Genomic DNA, 16,522 nt, shown 5'->3' on the forward strand with positions numbered 1-16,522 from the left:
CTGTTATTAAGGGAAGCTAGTCTCAGAAGCTTGCGGATGCAGTCACACAGCTTGGAAACGGGCCTTTCGGCTCAGTGGGTCCGTGCTGAGCATCATGCGCCGATTTACAAGGATCCTGCGGCAATCCCATATTGCCATTGCCTCCCCCTGTAAATTCTTCCAGTCACCAGCCAGGACAGCACAAATAAAGCCATTCTAACCTTACCTGGGCAGCGGGGCAATTTGCAGCCGCTAACTAACGTACCATCCCTCACGTTCTTTGAGACGTGGGAGAAAAATAAAGAATGTGGGGAGCTCCTGTTATTGCGGGAAGAACTCTGTAAAGGTGACATTGGAGGTCAAGACTGAATCTGATTCACTGGAATTATGAGGTGACAGTGCTTTGGCTGGACCACTGTTCCGCCCAGTTGGATGTGGAAAGAGGAGAAAGTTGGTGCCAGAGCCACCGGGAATGGAGGTAAACTTCCTTCCACAACAATAACTCAAGACTCCATTTATTATCCAGCCTAATTTGGGGATGGGGAAATTAAATTACACTTGATAAATTTGATAAACCTTTGTTCGGTTGTACATAAGCACAAGAGATTCTGCAGCTGCTGGAAATCCAGAGTAACACACACAAAATGCTGGAGAAGCTCAGCAGGTCAGGCAGCATCTATGGAGAGGAATAAAGAGTCGATGATGAAGAGTCCTGGCCCAAAACGTTGACTCTTTATTCCGGTCCGTAGATGCTGCCTGACCTGCTGAATTCCTCTGGTGTGTAATGCTCTGCAAGTGGACATTTTGACTCTACACATGATCAATCTCCTTAAATTCTTTCAATGAATTGATTTCCTTCAGATTCTCCAATTTGCATTTTCAGATGTAGTGTCATTGAGTCATAGAGCATCACAGTACAGAAACCGGACCTTCAGCTCATATTGTCTGTGTTTAGTCATTATTATTATTATTCTGCCTAGTCCCATTGCACTCAGACCCTAGCCCTCCATCTCTTTCCCATCCATGTACCTAACCAAATTTCTTTTAAGTGTTAAAATTGAACCAGCACCCACTACTTCTGTCGACAGTTCGTCCCACACTCTCAAAACCCTCTCACTGAAGAAGTACCCTCTCATGTTTCTCTTAAACATTTCACATTTCACCCTTAACCCATGACCTTTTGTTCTAGTCTGACCCGACCTCAGTGGAAAAAGTCAGCTTGCATTTAGGCTATCTATACCCCTTATAATTTTGTAATTATGACATGGTCCCTTTGTGTACACTTTAGCAGTAGGTTAGTTGCAAAGGCAGTGTGGTTAAAATGGTATATTTATCAAGTCATTTTCACCACAGGGTCACTCAATTTCAGAGCTCTGACAGCATTTATGTGCATTTGGAGAGACAGCTAACACAATGACAAGATTGGGAGCATTTGCGCTGATGATGTAATGGTAGCATTTGTACTGGTTTGCTTTTTCAAACCACACAGACATATTTTTCCTTTCATTGAAGATGAAAGGAACCACCACCGAAAAACCCTAATGGCTTGTGTGTAAGTCTGTCGTTCAGTCTGAGGCTCAACACCACTTCTTCCTCTGTCTCCACACCGCTTGAGTTCTTTAAATTCAACTTCAGTCAGTATCCACCTATATTCATCACTCTTCTGTTCAATTCTCTGACATAAAGAAAAACAGTCGCAAACCTCCGAGAAAAGCTATTTCTCCTCTCCTCTGTCTAAAATGGATGACTCCTTATTCTGAAACAATGTCTCACAAATCTAGACAACCCCACTAGGAAAATTCCTCTCAACATTCATCCTGCCAACTTCCATCTGAATCTTTTATGTTTCCAGAAGATCACTCACTTCTCATCTTAAATGAGTATTTAAGACTGGGGGGAGGAAGAGTTAATAACCGTTATCAGAATCAGAATCAGAACCAGGTTTACTATCATTGAAGTTCATCATTAAATTGCTGCAAATTACAAAGCTAAATAAATAAGACCAAGTAACAAGGTTTAGTGTTCGCAAATCTGATGGCGGAGGAGAAGAAGCTGTTTCCAAATTATTAATTGCTGGTCTTCAGGCTCCCGTACCTCTTCCCTGATGGTGGTAAATCTTTTGATTTCATTTGCGCTGGTGAATCTCAGCAGCTTCTGGCTGGTGGCTGATGAAGCATGGAAAACGACTAAGTGCTTCGTTAATCATTGTTTTTCTGCCAAATGATTATTGCAAGCAATAGTCTGTAACCTCCCTTTGCACTTGGAGGTGTTTAGGCGTAGCAGGAGTGAGGCGAAGTAAGGCAGCAGGCCCATCATCCAAAGCAAAGAAGATCTTACTTTACCTTATTGTTGCCAAACAATTGATACTGGAGCGTACAATCATCACAGTGATATTTGATACTGCGCATCGCGCTCCTTGGAGTACAAGTCGATAGTAAATATAATAAAAATTTAAAATTATAAATCATGAATAGAAAATAGAAAAAAGCAAGTGAGGTAGTGCAAAAAAAAACCGAGAGAAAGGTCTGGATATTTGGAAGGTAAGGCCCAGATCCGGGTCAGGATCCGTTCAGCAATCTTATCACAGTTGGAAAGAAGCTGTTCCCAAATCTGGCCGTATGAGTCTTCAAGCTCCTGAACCTTCTCCCAGAGGGGAGGGGGACAAAAAGTGTGTTGGCTGGGTGAGTCGTGTCCTTGATCTGAGGTTCAATCGATTTAAGTGCTGAGCCATAACGGAAAGGTTGGGTACAAGCCAAACTGAGGTGGTGGAGTTCAGGCCCCTGATCATATCGAAGTGACTGAACCCCAATGTTTGGACGATGATTTAAGCGCCATGCTGAATCGGAAAGGTAGGTACATTCCAAATTGAGGCAGCGGGATCCAGGTAACAGACCATATTGAGGCAATTGAACCCAATGCTTGGACAATGATATTGGCGCCAGGCTAGATTGAAAAGGTCAGGGTGTTGGGACCCGAAGCAAGGTACAGGCCAGTTCAGCTTGTTGCTCCATTCTGCCCTGAACTAGTGGTCTGTGGATGGACACTATTTGTGGACTTCAGTTCACTACATCAGAGCACTACTTGCTTGCGTTTATTGTTTGCATGATAGGCAGCATCAAAGCAGGGAAAGAATGTTTCAGGCTGAGACCAATCCTGATGAATGCTCTTCATCAATCTTGGTCCGAAACATTGACTGTTTAATTCCCTGCACAGATATTGCCTGACCTGCTGAGCTCTTCAGTGTTTTGCAAGTGTTAATCTTGTTTGCAGACTATTCCACTGTTTTATGTCCAAAAAGTAAGCTCAAGTACTTCCAGTGCATTTTCCCAGGGCATGCATTACATTTAATATTAAACCTATATATTGAACCTAATATTAACCCTATTAACTTTTATGCAATATAGTATATCTGTATGGATGAGGACTCAAATATAGTCATAAAGTTTAATAAAATCTTTCATTATGTTTATGAACATGTTGCTAAACTGCCAAAGCTCACCACATATGTTGATATCCAATATTTTATTAGCTGGAGCCTGATTACATTTTTAACACAATGCAGACATTTATAATATAAAACAGAACACAGCATCCTTAGCAACAGATATATTCAGATTCTGCAAAGTATACAAACTATTTCTTCACAACAGACTACAGTTCAGCAGTTGGCTACTAACACTCTGCTTTCAGAATACTATCTTGCTTTGTTTGCTGCAGTTTAATTGACTTGTTCGATGTTTTATTCATGCCCTTTGCAAGGATGGCAATCACATCCACTTTTCAATACAAATGTGCTTCTCTCAGTATTCTGTATGGACAATGAACAGCATGAAATGTGAATTGTGTTTCTTTCTCCAAGAATACTGGCTAATTTGCTGGGCATTACTGCTGCTCTCCTCTTTTTTTACTTCAGATTTGTAGCATGCACAACATTTTTGTCTTCATATTGTCCTTATGTAGATACTTCCAAACTAAACAAGTGAAAAACTTGTAAGAACTGAAAGTTTGAGGCAGCTCCAGAATTCCTGCCTAATTTAGCTGCACCTACTTTGTGCACAAGGCTAAATGCTCATCGTTATTAACTACCCCTCAGGTTGAAACTTGTGCTTGCATTACAAAATAATGATAATGGGTCTCAAAGTGACACGATTCACTCATGAAAAAATGCTGTAACTAAGCCAGTGGGGGAAGGGAAGGATTACTAACTACATCAGTCCTGATGCTTTAGATGATGAGAGGATGCTTTACTCTAAAGCAGAAATCTAGAACTAGAAGGCCTGGTTTTAGAATTAGGAGCCACCCACATAAAACAGAGCTCAGGAAGACTTTTATCCTTCAAAGACTCAGAAATCGTTGGACTTCCTGTCTATAGCTATATAAGATCTTGGTCAGACCCCACTTGGAGTACTGTTCATGTTCTGGTCACGTCACTACAGGAAGAATGTGGAGACTATAGAGAGAGTGCAGAGGAGATTTACAAGGATGTTGTCTGGGTTGGGAGCATGCCTTATGAGAATAGGTTGAGTGAACTCGGCCTTTTCTCCTTGGAGTGAAGGAGGATGAGAGGTGACCTGACAGAGGTGTATAAGGTGATGAGAGGCATTGATCTCCCACCCCCCATCCTCACCACATTCTACAGAGGATGTATCGAGAGCATCCTGAGCAGCTGCATCACTGCCTGGTTCGGGAATTGCACCATCTCGGATCACAAGACCCTGCAGTGGATAGTGAGATCAGCTGAGAAGATCATCGAGTTCTCTTTTCCCGCTATTACAGACATTTACACCACATGCTGCACCCGCAAAGCCAACAGCATTATGAAGGACCACACGAACCTCTCATACAAACTCTTCTCCCTCCTGCCATTTGGGAAAAGGCACCGAATCATTCGGGCTCTCACGACCAGGCTGTGCAACATCATTTACTATTATATTGAAATTTGTCTTCTACTGTGCCTATTGTCTTGTTTATTATTTATTTATTAATTAATTATTGTACTGTCCTGCACTGTTTTATGCACTTTATGTAGTCCTGTGTAGGTCTGTAGTCTAGTGTAGTTTTGTGTTGTTTCATGTAGCACCAGGGTCCTGGAGGAATGTTGTTTCATTTTTACTGTGTACTGTACCAGCAGTTTATGGTCAAAATGACAATAAAAAGCAACTTGACTTGACTTGATTGGTTGGATAGCCAGAGGCTTTTTCGCAGGGGCTGAAATGGCTAACATGAGGGGGCATAGTTTTAAGGTGCTTGGAAGTAGGTACGAGGGGGAAGTTTTTCACACAGAGAGTGGTGGGTGCGTGGAATGCTCTGCTGATGACAGCGGTGGAGGCGGATACAATAGGGTCTTTTAAGAGAGTCTTAGATAGGTACATGGAGCTCAGAAAAACAAAGGGCTAAGCAGTAGGGTAATTCTAGGCAGTTTCTAGTGTCGGTTACATGGTCAGCCCAACATTTTGGGCCGAAGGGCCGGTAACGTACTGTAGATTTCTATGCTCTACATTCTATAGAGAGCTATGATAGCTGACACTTTGAATGTATTCAACGCTTAGATAGATATATTACTGGGCAATAGGGGAGTAATAGAAGCTAAGATCAGACACCTGTGTTTTTAATTGAATCGTAGACAGGGTCAATGATACATGTGGCCCACTCCTGCTCTGCCTTATTAAGGACAGCAATGAAAGATATGGAGATGTTACTCAATGTCTGTGATAGGTGGACAAGTGCACTTTGGAAATGGATATCATTTGAATGCAACTGGTAGCCAATGAATGTAAATGCGGGCCATTGTGGCTGCCTCCCTGACCTGGTATATTCCTTCTTGTGAAATAATTAATGGATATAAATGTGTTTGTAGCCCTTGTATGAAATGATCCTTTTGAAGATGACCAGTTAAACAGCTTGCAGCCTGAGGCAAGCAGACAGAACTGGAATGGACCATATTCCTTCAAAAAACTATGTTCCGAGCAGGAGGTTTCTGTCACCTCTACTATCTTGGACTCCTTGTCCACCATATAAAAATCTGTACAATACTGAGCGAGTTCAGTGTAGTGGGGCTTTATGTGAGTATGACAATATCATGGTTATGCAGTAAGGTTTCTAATCAGAAAGCTTGGACCAAAGACCTAAAGCTTAGAGTCCAAATAAATCTAGTATAATAAGCATAAAGCTAAAATTATTACAAAAACTTACAGATATGTTTCAGGGAGGACTGTATGTAACTCCAAACCAATAGCAAAGTGGTTGATGCTAACTGCCCTCTAAAATAGTCTCGAAATATCAATGATTTATTCAAGATAGTCAGTGAAATGAGGGTTTTTTGATCCTAATAGCCTCAAAATAAATGTAAAGTCTTTCAAATATACTCTGAATGTGAAAGATCCCCAGGAACTAATCTGAAAATATGTGGAATTATTTCTGATGTCTTTTCTGAAATGTACCCTGTAATATATATAGAAACATTGAAAACCTACAGCACAATACAGGCCCTTCAGCCACAATGCTGTGCTGACCATGTACTTACTTAGAAATTACCTAAAGTTACCCGTAGCCCTCTATTTTTCTAAGCTTCATATACCTGTCCAGGATTCTCTTAAAAGACCCTATCATATCCGCCTTCAATACCTTTGCCGGCAGTCCATTCCACGCTCTCACCAATCTCTGTATACAAACCTTACCCCTGACATCTCCTCTGTACCTACTTCCAAGCACCTTAAAACTGTCTCCTCTCGTGTTAGCTTTTCAGCCCTGGGAAAAAGATTCTGACTATCCACACGATCAATGCCTCTCATCATCTTATACACCTCTATCAGGTCACTTCTCATCCTCCGTTGCTCCAAGGAGAAAAGGCTGAGTTCACTCAACCTATTCTCATAAGCATGCTCCCCAATCCAGGCAACATCCTTGTAAATCTCCTCTGCACCTTTTCTATGGCTTCCACATCCTTCCTGTAGTGAGGTGACAAGAACTGAGCACAATACTCCAAATGGGGCCTGACCAGGGTCCTATCTAGCTGCAACATTACCTCTCGGCTCTTAAACTCAATCCCACGATTGATGAAGGCCAATGCACTGTATGCCTTTTTAACCACAGAGTCAACTTGTGCAGCAGCTTTAAGTGTCCTATGGACTCGGACCCCAAGATCCCTCTGATACTCCACACTGCCAAGAGTCTTACCATTAATGCTATATTCTGCCATCATATTTGACCTACCAAAATAAACCACCTCACACTTATCTGGGTTGAACACCATCAGCTACTTCTCAGCCCAGTTTTGTATCCTATCAATGTCCCCCTGTAACCTCTGACAGCCCTCCACACTATCCACAACACCCCCAACCTTTGTGTCATCAGCAAATTTATTAACACGTCCCTCCACTTCCACATTTTAGAGTATCTGTCTTGATCACATTACATACATTATCCAACATTTAACACATTAAGTCAGTGGCTACCTTTTATCAGGACTTAATTGGGTCATATATAAACATTCTAGCATTAACCGTTTTGCTTCAGCTATCAACAACCTGATTCTGACTCTGATTCAAGAAAATTATCCCCAAACCTATCCAACTCTCTTACCTCTTTTAAGGCACTCTTTATTCAAACTTCTGGTCACCTGTGCTTATATTTCCTCCCTTGTGACTTGATGCTAAAATTAATTTGGTAACCCTCCTGTAAAACACCTTGAGATGCCACTAAGTTAATGGTGCTATCTAAATACAATACATTTTTTTTCCCTTGATGATTTAGTTTTATTTTGCAATCTTTGTAGCATTTATTTATTCTGATTAGCCTGTTCTGCAATAGCTGGATCATGGTCCCATGGGTCTGTTGCCAACTATCTTTAAACTTTGAGAACAGATGGGCTCTGTCTCCTTTCTTTTGTCAAAGGTTTGTAAAGATTTAAAGATCTTTCTCCCCCTTCTTGCTAAACTTCCAGTCAGCAGTCTGTGAAAATTAGCATTTCAAGGCCGGTTATTAAGAGAGACCCCTTACATATACATACTCTTTGGTCTGCACCGTTTCTGCATGATATAGACTGAGAACAGTAAATTTAATGATACCTTTGTTTTTAGAAAGAACAGAACTGTGATGCAAGAGTTAAAGCATTGTCCTTTTATTCTTAGTGATTTAAGTCATAGATCTTGTGGCAACGTCTGTCTTACTGCGGCAGCTGCTCTTGTAAAAATAAACGGGAAATAGGTCACACCTTAAATCACTGTCCTGCCATTTTGATTATTGCAGGGTGAATGCATCAGGGAGGACCGACCCAAAGCTGTTAAACTGAAAACCACCAATTATGCTTCAGTTAATGCAGAAATCTCACTTCAGCAGAGAAGCAAAAGAAAAATTCAAACTGAGAAGTTTAAGGCTGTTATTTAAAAATAAATATTGATGAGAATACCTTTTCTTGTAGTTCGGCTTGCTAAAATGTTCTGCTTATTTGCTTATGAGGATTAACTGCTTGAATAAGATAAAGCACAGTATCTGAGAAATGTGCCCAAGCATGAATCACTGGAGAAGGAATTCAAATCAAACCATTCATTCTTCTTTAAGTAAAGTCAGTTTCAGGCTATCATGAAGCAATGTTAATCTGCCAGTCCGGAACTAAGCCAGAATTGTACCTGGTGTATATTGATTGGGGTAATTTAAGTCATCCAAGTGACCTCTTCAAAGTTCGAAGTTCAAGGTAAATTTATGATCAAAGTACATATATGTCACTATATACAACCCTGAGATTCATTTTCTTTTGGGCATACTCAATAAATCTATAGAATAATAACCATAACAGAATCAATGAAAGACTGCCCAAGTAAGATTCATCCAGAGAGCACATGGCAACAAACTGTGCAAACACAGAAAGAAGAAACAATAATAAAAAGTAAGCAAAACAATAAATACCAAGAACATGAGATGAAAAGTGCTTGGAAGTGAGTCCATTGATCATGAGAGCATTTCAATGATGGGGCAGGTGCAGTTGAGTGAAGTTATCCCTGTTGGTTCAAGAGCTTGATGGTTGAGGGATAGTAAACTGTTCCTGAACATGGTGGTGTGAGTCCTGAGGCTCTTGTATCTCCTTCCTGATGGTAGGAGTGAGAAGACAGCATAACCTGGGTGGTGGAGGTCCCTGATGATGGATGCTGCTTTCCTGTGACAGTGTATCATGTCAATGTGCTCAGTGGTTGGGAGTGTTTTACCCTTGATGGACTGGGTGATATTCACTACCTTTTTCCATTGTGATTCCTTACCAGGCTGTGATGCAGCCTGTCAATATACTCTCCACTATACATCTATAGAAGTTTGTCAAAGTTTTAGAATCTCCTCCAACTCCTAAGGAAGTAGAGCTAGGTCTGAAAATCGGGATGCTATGGTAGTTTACTTATTTAGTCATTTAGAGATACAGCGCAGAACAGGCCCTTCCAGCTCAGTGAGTTTCGTCGCCCAGCAACCCAACTATTTAACACAAGCTCCCACTACCTATTAAATCCTCCCAACGGTGGGCATCTCAAAATAACATTTAACAACTAAGTCCAGCACCTTACAGCCTTCACGTATGGCTTAGTTACCAAGCCTGGCGGAACAGTTTCTACTGACAGGACAAGGGGCAGGGGCGATTTACTGGCACCTTAAAGCCCGTCACCTCGGGCAGAGAGGTCTCGTTAGCTGTGGTTGACAGCTTGTCTCGGAGAAGGAAAACTCTGATCAGACTTGCAGCTATGGCCACTCATGGGGAAGGCTTCAAGAGTAAACCCCAAGGGAAAGATCCAGAGCTGGAGTCCTTAAGCCAGTCTTACGTTGACTTCAATGCTGATGGGCAACTGCTACAAAGCCACTGGCGCCAAACTGTATCGGTCTCTGCCATTCAGTCGGATTCATCCGCTGCATGGAGAGGGAGGCCTGAGACATGGGAAACAGCTTGCTCTCCCATCTCATCCTGCCTTGGCTTGTGTATCATATAGTCAACTGGGACACAACATCCATGGTCAACCCTGACCAACGGAGGGCTTCATATCACTGTCTTCAGTGAGGTGCCATCAGAATCAGGTTTAATATCACTGGCATATTGATGCACCATCAATAACTCTCGGAGACGGGAGGCAAACGATAGGCTTTTATTAGCTGCAAGAAATGACCACACAACATCCTGGAGACTGAGGGAGGAGCAGTGCCTCCAACCGCCTTTATACAGGGGTCTGTGGGAGGAGCCACAGGAGCAGTCAGCGGGGGGGGCGTGTCCAGACAGGTATATGTAGTTCACCAAATTCACCCTCCCCTTTGTTTTAAAAGAGAGTCCCCATGGGGCAAAGTTTCTTACAATTACAGGTTAAGCCTATCAGGTGGTCGAATCTGTCGCTGCGATCTACGTAGCACTGGTGGTGATTGCACCGGAGACGGTGGTTGTGCTGGTTTCGGCCTGACTTGAGGTGTCAGCCCATTAGGCGTCAGTAATCCCTCATGCGTGTGTGTGGTGCCCGGTATGGGAGTGTCGTGAAGAGTCTGTGTAGGGCTTGGTGTGCGCGGTGTCTCATGGGTAGGGGTCTGGTGCTCCTGCGGGTGCCAGGTCGCGGACGGAGACCGTGTCCTCCCGCCCATCAGGTAAGACCACGTAGGCAAACTGGGGGTTCGCATGAAGTAGGTGAACCCTCTCGACCATCGGGGAGTATTTATTGCTCCTCACATGTTTCCGAAGCAGCAATGGCCCTGGGGACATCAGCCAAGCCGGTAGGGTGGTCCCAGTAGCAGAATTCCTGGGAAAAGAAAAGAGTCACTCATGAGGGGTGGCATTGGTGGACGTACCTAACAGGGAGCGGATGGAGTGGAGTGCCTCGGGGAGGACCTCCTGCCAGCGAGAGACTGGCAACCCCTTTGACTTAAGGGCTAAGAGTGTGGCCTTCCACACAGTGGCATTCTCCCTCTCCACCTGTCCATTCTCCCGGGGATTATAGCTTGTGGTCCTACTAGTAGCAATGCCCCTAGCCAGCAGGTACTGGCACAGCTCGTCACTCATAAACAAGGACCCTCTATCACTGTGGATATAGCAGGAATATCCAAACAGAGTGAAGAGCTGGCGCAGGGCTTTTATGACGGACGTGGCAGTGGTATCGGGGCAGGGGATGGCAAAGGGGAACCGCGAGTATTCGTCGATTATGTTGAGAAAATAGACATTGCGGTCGGTAGAGGGAAGGGGGCCCTTAAAGTCGATACTCAGTCGCTCAAAGGGGCGGATGGCCTTGATAAGTTGTGCCTTTTCAGAACGGTAGAAGTGCAGTTTGCACTCAGCGCAGACTTGACAGTCCCTGGTCATCGTCCTGATGTCCTCAAGGGAGTAAGGCAGGTTCCGGGCTTTCACGAAATGGTAAAATCGGGTGACCCCCGGGTGGCAAAGATGTGCATGGCGGGCGTATAACCGGTTGAGCTGCGCGCCGGCACACGCTCCTCGGGATAGGGCATCAGGGGGCTCATTGAGCCTTCCAGGCCAGTACAGGATATCATAGTTGTAGGTGGAGGGTTCTATTCTCCACCGCAAAATTTTATCATTTTTGATTTTGCCCCGCTGTTGGTTGCTAAACATGAACGCAACTGAGCGCTGGTCGGTCAGCAAGGTGAACCTTTTGCTGGCGAGATAGTGCCTCCAGTGCCTAATAGCTTCCACTATGGCCTGGGCTTCTTTCTCCACCGCGGAGTGCCGAATTTCAGGGCCTTGAAGGGTACGAGAGAAGAATGCTACCGGCCTTCCTGCCTGATTGAGGGTAGCAGCCAGTGCAAAGTCGGAGGCGTCACTCTCTACTTGGAAGGGAATGGTCTCGTCCACCGCATGCATCGTTGCTTTGGCAATGTCCCCTTTAATGCGGCTGAAGGCCACGCAGGCCTCGGCAGAGAGGGGAAATGCGGTGGACTTGACCAGGGGGCGGGCCTTGTCTGCGTAGTGAGGGACCCATTGGGCGTAATAGGAAAAGAAGCCCAGGCACCTTTTGAGGGCTCTGAGGGTGGTGGGAAGGGGGAGTTCCAACAGGGGGCGCATACGGTCGGGGTCAGGGCCAATGACCCCGTTCTCCACGACATACCAAAGAAGAGCAAGTCGGGTGGTTCCAACCACACACTTGTCCCTGTTATAGGTGAGGTTAAGAGCTTTGGCCGCTTGGAAAAATCGTTGGAGGTTGGTGTCGTGATCCTGCCAGTCGTGACTGCAGATGGTGATGTTATCCAGGTATGGGAACGTGGCTTTCAGTTGGCACTGGTCCACCATCCGGTCCAATTCCCTCTGGAAGACAGAGACACCATTCGTGACACCGAAGGGGACGCGCAGGAAGTGATAGAGCCTGCCGCCCACCTTGAAGGCGATGTAGGGGCGGTCCTCCGGGCGGATGGGGAGCTGATGGTAAGCGGATTTCAGGTCTATGGTCGAGTACACCTTGTACTGAGCTATCTGATTGACCATATCCGCGATGCAGGGTAGGGGGTACGCGTCAAGCTGCGTGAACCTATTGATGGTCTGGCTATAGTCCACGACCATCCTATTTATCTGCCCGGTCCGAACAACAACCAGCTGGGCCCTCCAAGGACTTGTGCTTGGCTCAATGATCCCCTCCCTGAGCAGCCGCTGCACCTCCGACTTAATGAAGGCCCTGTCCCCCGCGCTGTACCTCCTGCTTTTAGTTGCCACAGGTTTACAGTCGGGGGTCAGGTTGGCGAACAGCGGTGGGGGAGGGATCTTGAGGGTGGAGAGGCTGCAAGTGGTGTCAGTAGCGCAGCTGTTGGCATGGTGCTGGGTGGGATGTGCGGGTCGGTGTGTGTGTGCGTGTGGTCAGTAGCGGGGTATATGACGAAACCCCACAAAACGGAGGATTTCTGACAGTGATTGGTGGGAGGGACCGGTCATACTCCATTGTCACACTTTTCAGGTGGCTCTGGAAGTCGAGCCCCAATAGCACAGGCGCACACAGTTGAGGCATGACCAGTAACGCAAAGTCCCGATATTCTGTGCCCTGCACCACCAATGTCGCTACACTACCCCCCCAGATGTCTGTGGAATGCGACCCAGAAGCCATGGTGACCTTCAGGCTTACCGGCCGTGTCACGAGTCCGCAGCGTTGCACTGTGTCCGGGTGAATAAAACTCTCAGTGCTGCCCGTGTCAAACAGGCAGCTAGTCCTGTGCCCCTCCACCAGGATGTCCATCATTGACCTTGCGAGCTGGTGCGGAGCGCTTTGGTCAAGGGTTACGGAGGCCAGAGTTGAACCACCGTCTTGGTGTCCGGTAAGCACCCGTGGGTCGGAGGCGGGGCGAGGTGGCGCCAACAAAGATGGCCGCCCCATGCCTCGCACGCGGCGCTGCCCGACCCTGCTCGTGGTTTAGACTTACAGGCCTTGGCGAAATGGCCCTTCTTTCCGCAGCTGGAGCAGGTAGCTTCTCGGGCTGGGCAGCATTTTTGGGGGTGCTTTTCGAGTCCGCAGAAGTAACACTGCGCGGACTTGCGACTGGCAGCAGTCGTTGTCGATTCGCCAGAGGGTTGCGGGGAGTTCACGGACTCGTGAGTGGCAGCAGCTGTGGTCGATTCGCCGATGGGTTGCGGGGTCTGCGGCGTCCACGGGGCCGACGGGAGATCGCGCGGCTGGACAGCGTCAGCGTCGTGCAGAGCAGCCTCCAGCGTGTCGGCCAGCTCGATCGCCGACTGTAAGGTAAGATCGACATTTTCCAGCAGCCGCTGTTGCACGTACACTGACCTGATCCCCGTAATGAAGGCATCTCGTACCAGGAGCTCCGCATGCTGTTCCGCCGTCAGTCCCCTGCAGTCGCAGGCCTGCACAAGTGTCTGTAGGGCTCGGACAAACTCAGTGCTCGACTCTCCGGCCCGCTGCTGCTGTGTCACTAAGCGATGTCCTGTGTAGACGGTGTTCACCAGCCGCAGGTACTGTCTTTTGAGGGTGTCCAGTGCCCCTTGGTAGGTCGGCAGGTCTCTGATGAGGGAGTATACCCGTGGACTGATCCTGGAGAGGAGAACTCTGCGCATGATAGCAGGCTCAGTCATGGGAATCTCTTCCAGGTACGATTGGAAGCATGCAAGCCAGAGTTCAAAGGCAATGGCTGCTTCAGGAGCTTGAGGATCAATGTCCAATTTATCTGGTCGTAAAATGCTCTCCATGTTTTAAAATTGCAGCTAATAAAATTGATGCACCATCAATAACTCTCAGAGATGGGAGGCAAACGACAGGCTTTTATTAGCTGCAAGAAACGACCACACAACATCCTGGAGACTGAGGGGGGAGCAGTGTCTCCAACCGCCTTTATACAGGGGTCTGTGGGAGGAGCCACAGGAGCAGTCAGCAGAGGGACGTGTCCAGACAGGTATATGTAGTTCACCACACATGTGTTGTGAAATTTGTTAACTTAGCAGCAGCAGTACAATGCAAAATATGATAATATTAAATAAATAAATAAATTACAGTATGTACATGTATATTAAATGGTTAACTTAAAAATAGTGCAGCAACAGAATTAATATTTTAAAAAGTAAGGTAGTGTCATGGGTTCAATGTCCATTTAGGAATTGGATGGCAGAGGGAAAGAAGCAGTTCCTCAAATCATTCAGTGTGTGCCTTCAGGCTTCTGTACCTCCTTCCTGACAGTAACAGTGAGAAGAGAGTATGTCTTGGGTGATGGGGGTCCTTTATAATGGACACCACCTTTCTGAGGCACTTCTCTTGAAGAAGTCTTGGGTACTACAGAGGCTAGTACCTAGCCAAGTAGTCATGGGTAGCCAAGTAGAGAGAGTAGAGCAGTGGGCTAAGGCCACATCCCTGAGGTACGCCAGTGTTGTCATTGAGGATTCCCAATCTGCACAGACTGTGGTCTTCCAGTTAGGAAGCTGAGGATCCAATTGCAGAGAGAGGTACAGAGGCTCAGGTTCTGGAGCTTATCGATCAGGACTGTGGGAATAATGGTGTTAAACTCTAAGCTATAGTCAATGAACAGCATCCTGACACAACGTGAAATCAAATAGAGTGTTGCTTTATAGTTTTTGATGTAGATTGAAAGTAAAGGTGAATCATGTAGCTCTTTAGAGGTTGGTGCTGAAGTTGAATGAATAAATTGACAGTTCAGTTTAATCAGAACCCCATCTGACATGGAATTATGCAGAGATGAGCCAGATTTCAAAAGCACATTTTGATTCATTTGAATAAATGTTATAGTTTTGTAAAAAAAAATGACCAAAGTTAAAAAGAAACAGGTTAGAAAGTTCAAAACATTGCAATTAATTTATTTCATTAAAGCTCAATAGATGGTAAAATCAGTCTGGGTACCCTGATGGAGTTCACCTTCCCAGTTTAATAGTCTTCACTATGTTATACCCATAGCATCCAATACATCAAGCAGAATAACAGAGAAATCTGTCCTTCGGGATTGGGAAATGCCAGCTGCATAAGGATAGTTTCACACAGAGATAGGACATTGAGAGCGACCATTGATACCTACCCTCCATCACAACTTGGCCAACTGTAGAAAGCAGACTTTCTATTAAAGTCCAAACACGAGGAAATCTGCAGATGTTGGAAATTCAAACAACGCACACACAAAATGCTGGTGGAACGCAGCAGGCCAGGCAGCGTCTATAAGGAGAAGCACTGTCGACGTTTCGGGCCGAGACCCTTCGTCAAGACTAACTGAAAGGAAAGGTAGTAAGAGATTTGAAAATAGTGGGGGGAGGGGGAAATGCGAAATGATAGAAGACCGGAGGGGGTGGGATGAAGCTAAGAGCTGGAAAGGTGATTGGTGAAAGCGATACAGAGCTGGAGAAGGGAAAGGATCATGGGACGGGAGGCCTCGGGAGAAAGAAAGGTGGGGGGGAAGCACCAGAGGGAGATGGAGAACAGGCAAACAACTAAATATATCAGGGATGGGGTAAGAAGGGGAGGAGGGACATTAACGGAAGTTAGAGAAGTCAATGTTCATGCCATCAGGTTGGAGGCTACCCAGCCAGTATATAAGGTGTTGTTTCTCCAACCTGAGTGTGGCTTCATCTTGACAGTAGAGGAGGCCATGGATAGACATATCAGAATGGGAATGGGACGTGGAATTAAAATGTGTGGCCACTGGGAGATCCTGCTTTCTCTGGCGGACAGAGTGTAGGTGTTCAGCGAAATGGTCTCCCAGTCTGCGTCGGGTCTCACTAATATATAAAAGGCCACACGCGACTCCCTTGTCCACTCGTCCCCCCCCCCCCCCCCCCCCCCCATCCCTTCCCACCGATCTCCCTCCTGGCACTTATCCTTGTAAGCGGAACAAGTGCTACACCTTCCCTTACACTTCCTCCCTCACCACCATTCAGGGCCCCAGACAGTCCTTCCAGGTGAGGCGACACTTCACCTGTGAGTCGGCTGGTGTGGTATACTGCGTCCGGTGCTCCCGGTGTGGCCTTTTATATATTGGTGAGACACAACGCAGACCAGGAGACCCTTTCTCTGAACACCTACGCTCGGTCCCATTCCCATTCTGATATGTCTATTCATGGCCTCCTCTACTGTCAAGATGAAGCCACACT

The sequence above is a fragment of the Hemitrygon akajei genome, chromosome 27, assembly GCF_048418815.1.
Source record: "Hemitrygon akajei chromosome 27, sHemAka1.3, whole genome shotgun sequence".
NCBI classification, from domain to species: domain Eukaryota; kingdom Metazoa; phylum Chordata; class Chondrichthyes; order Myliobatiformes; family Dasyatidae; genus Hemitrygon; species Hemitrygon akajei.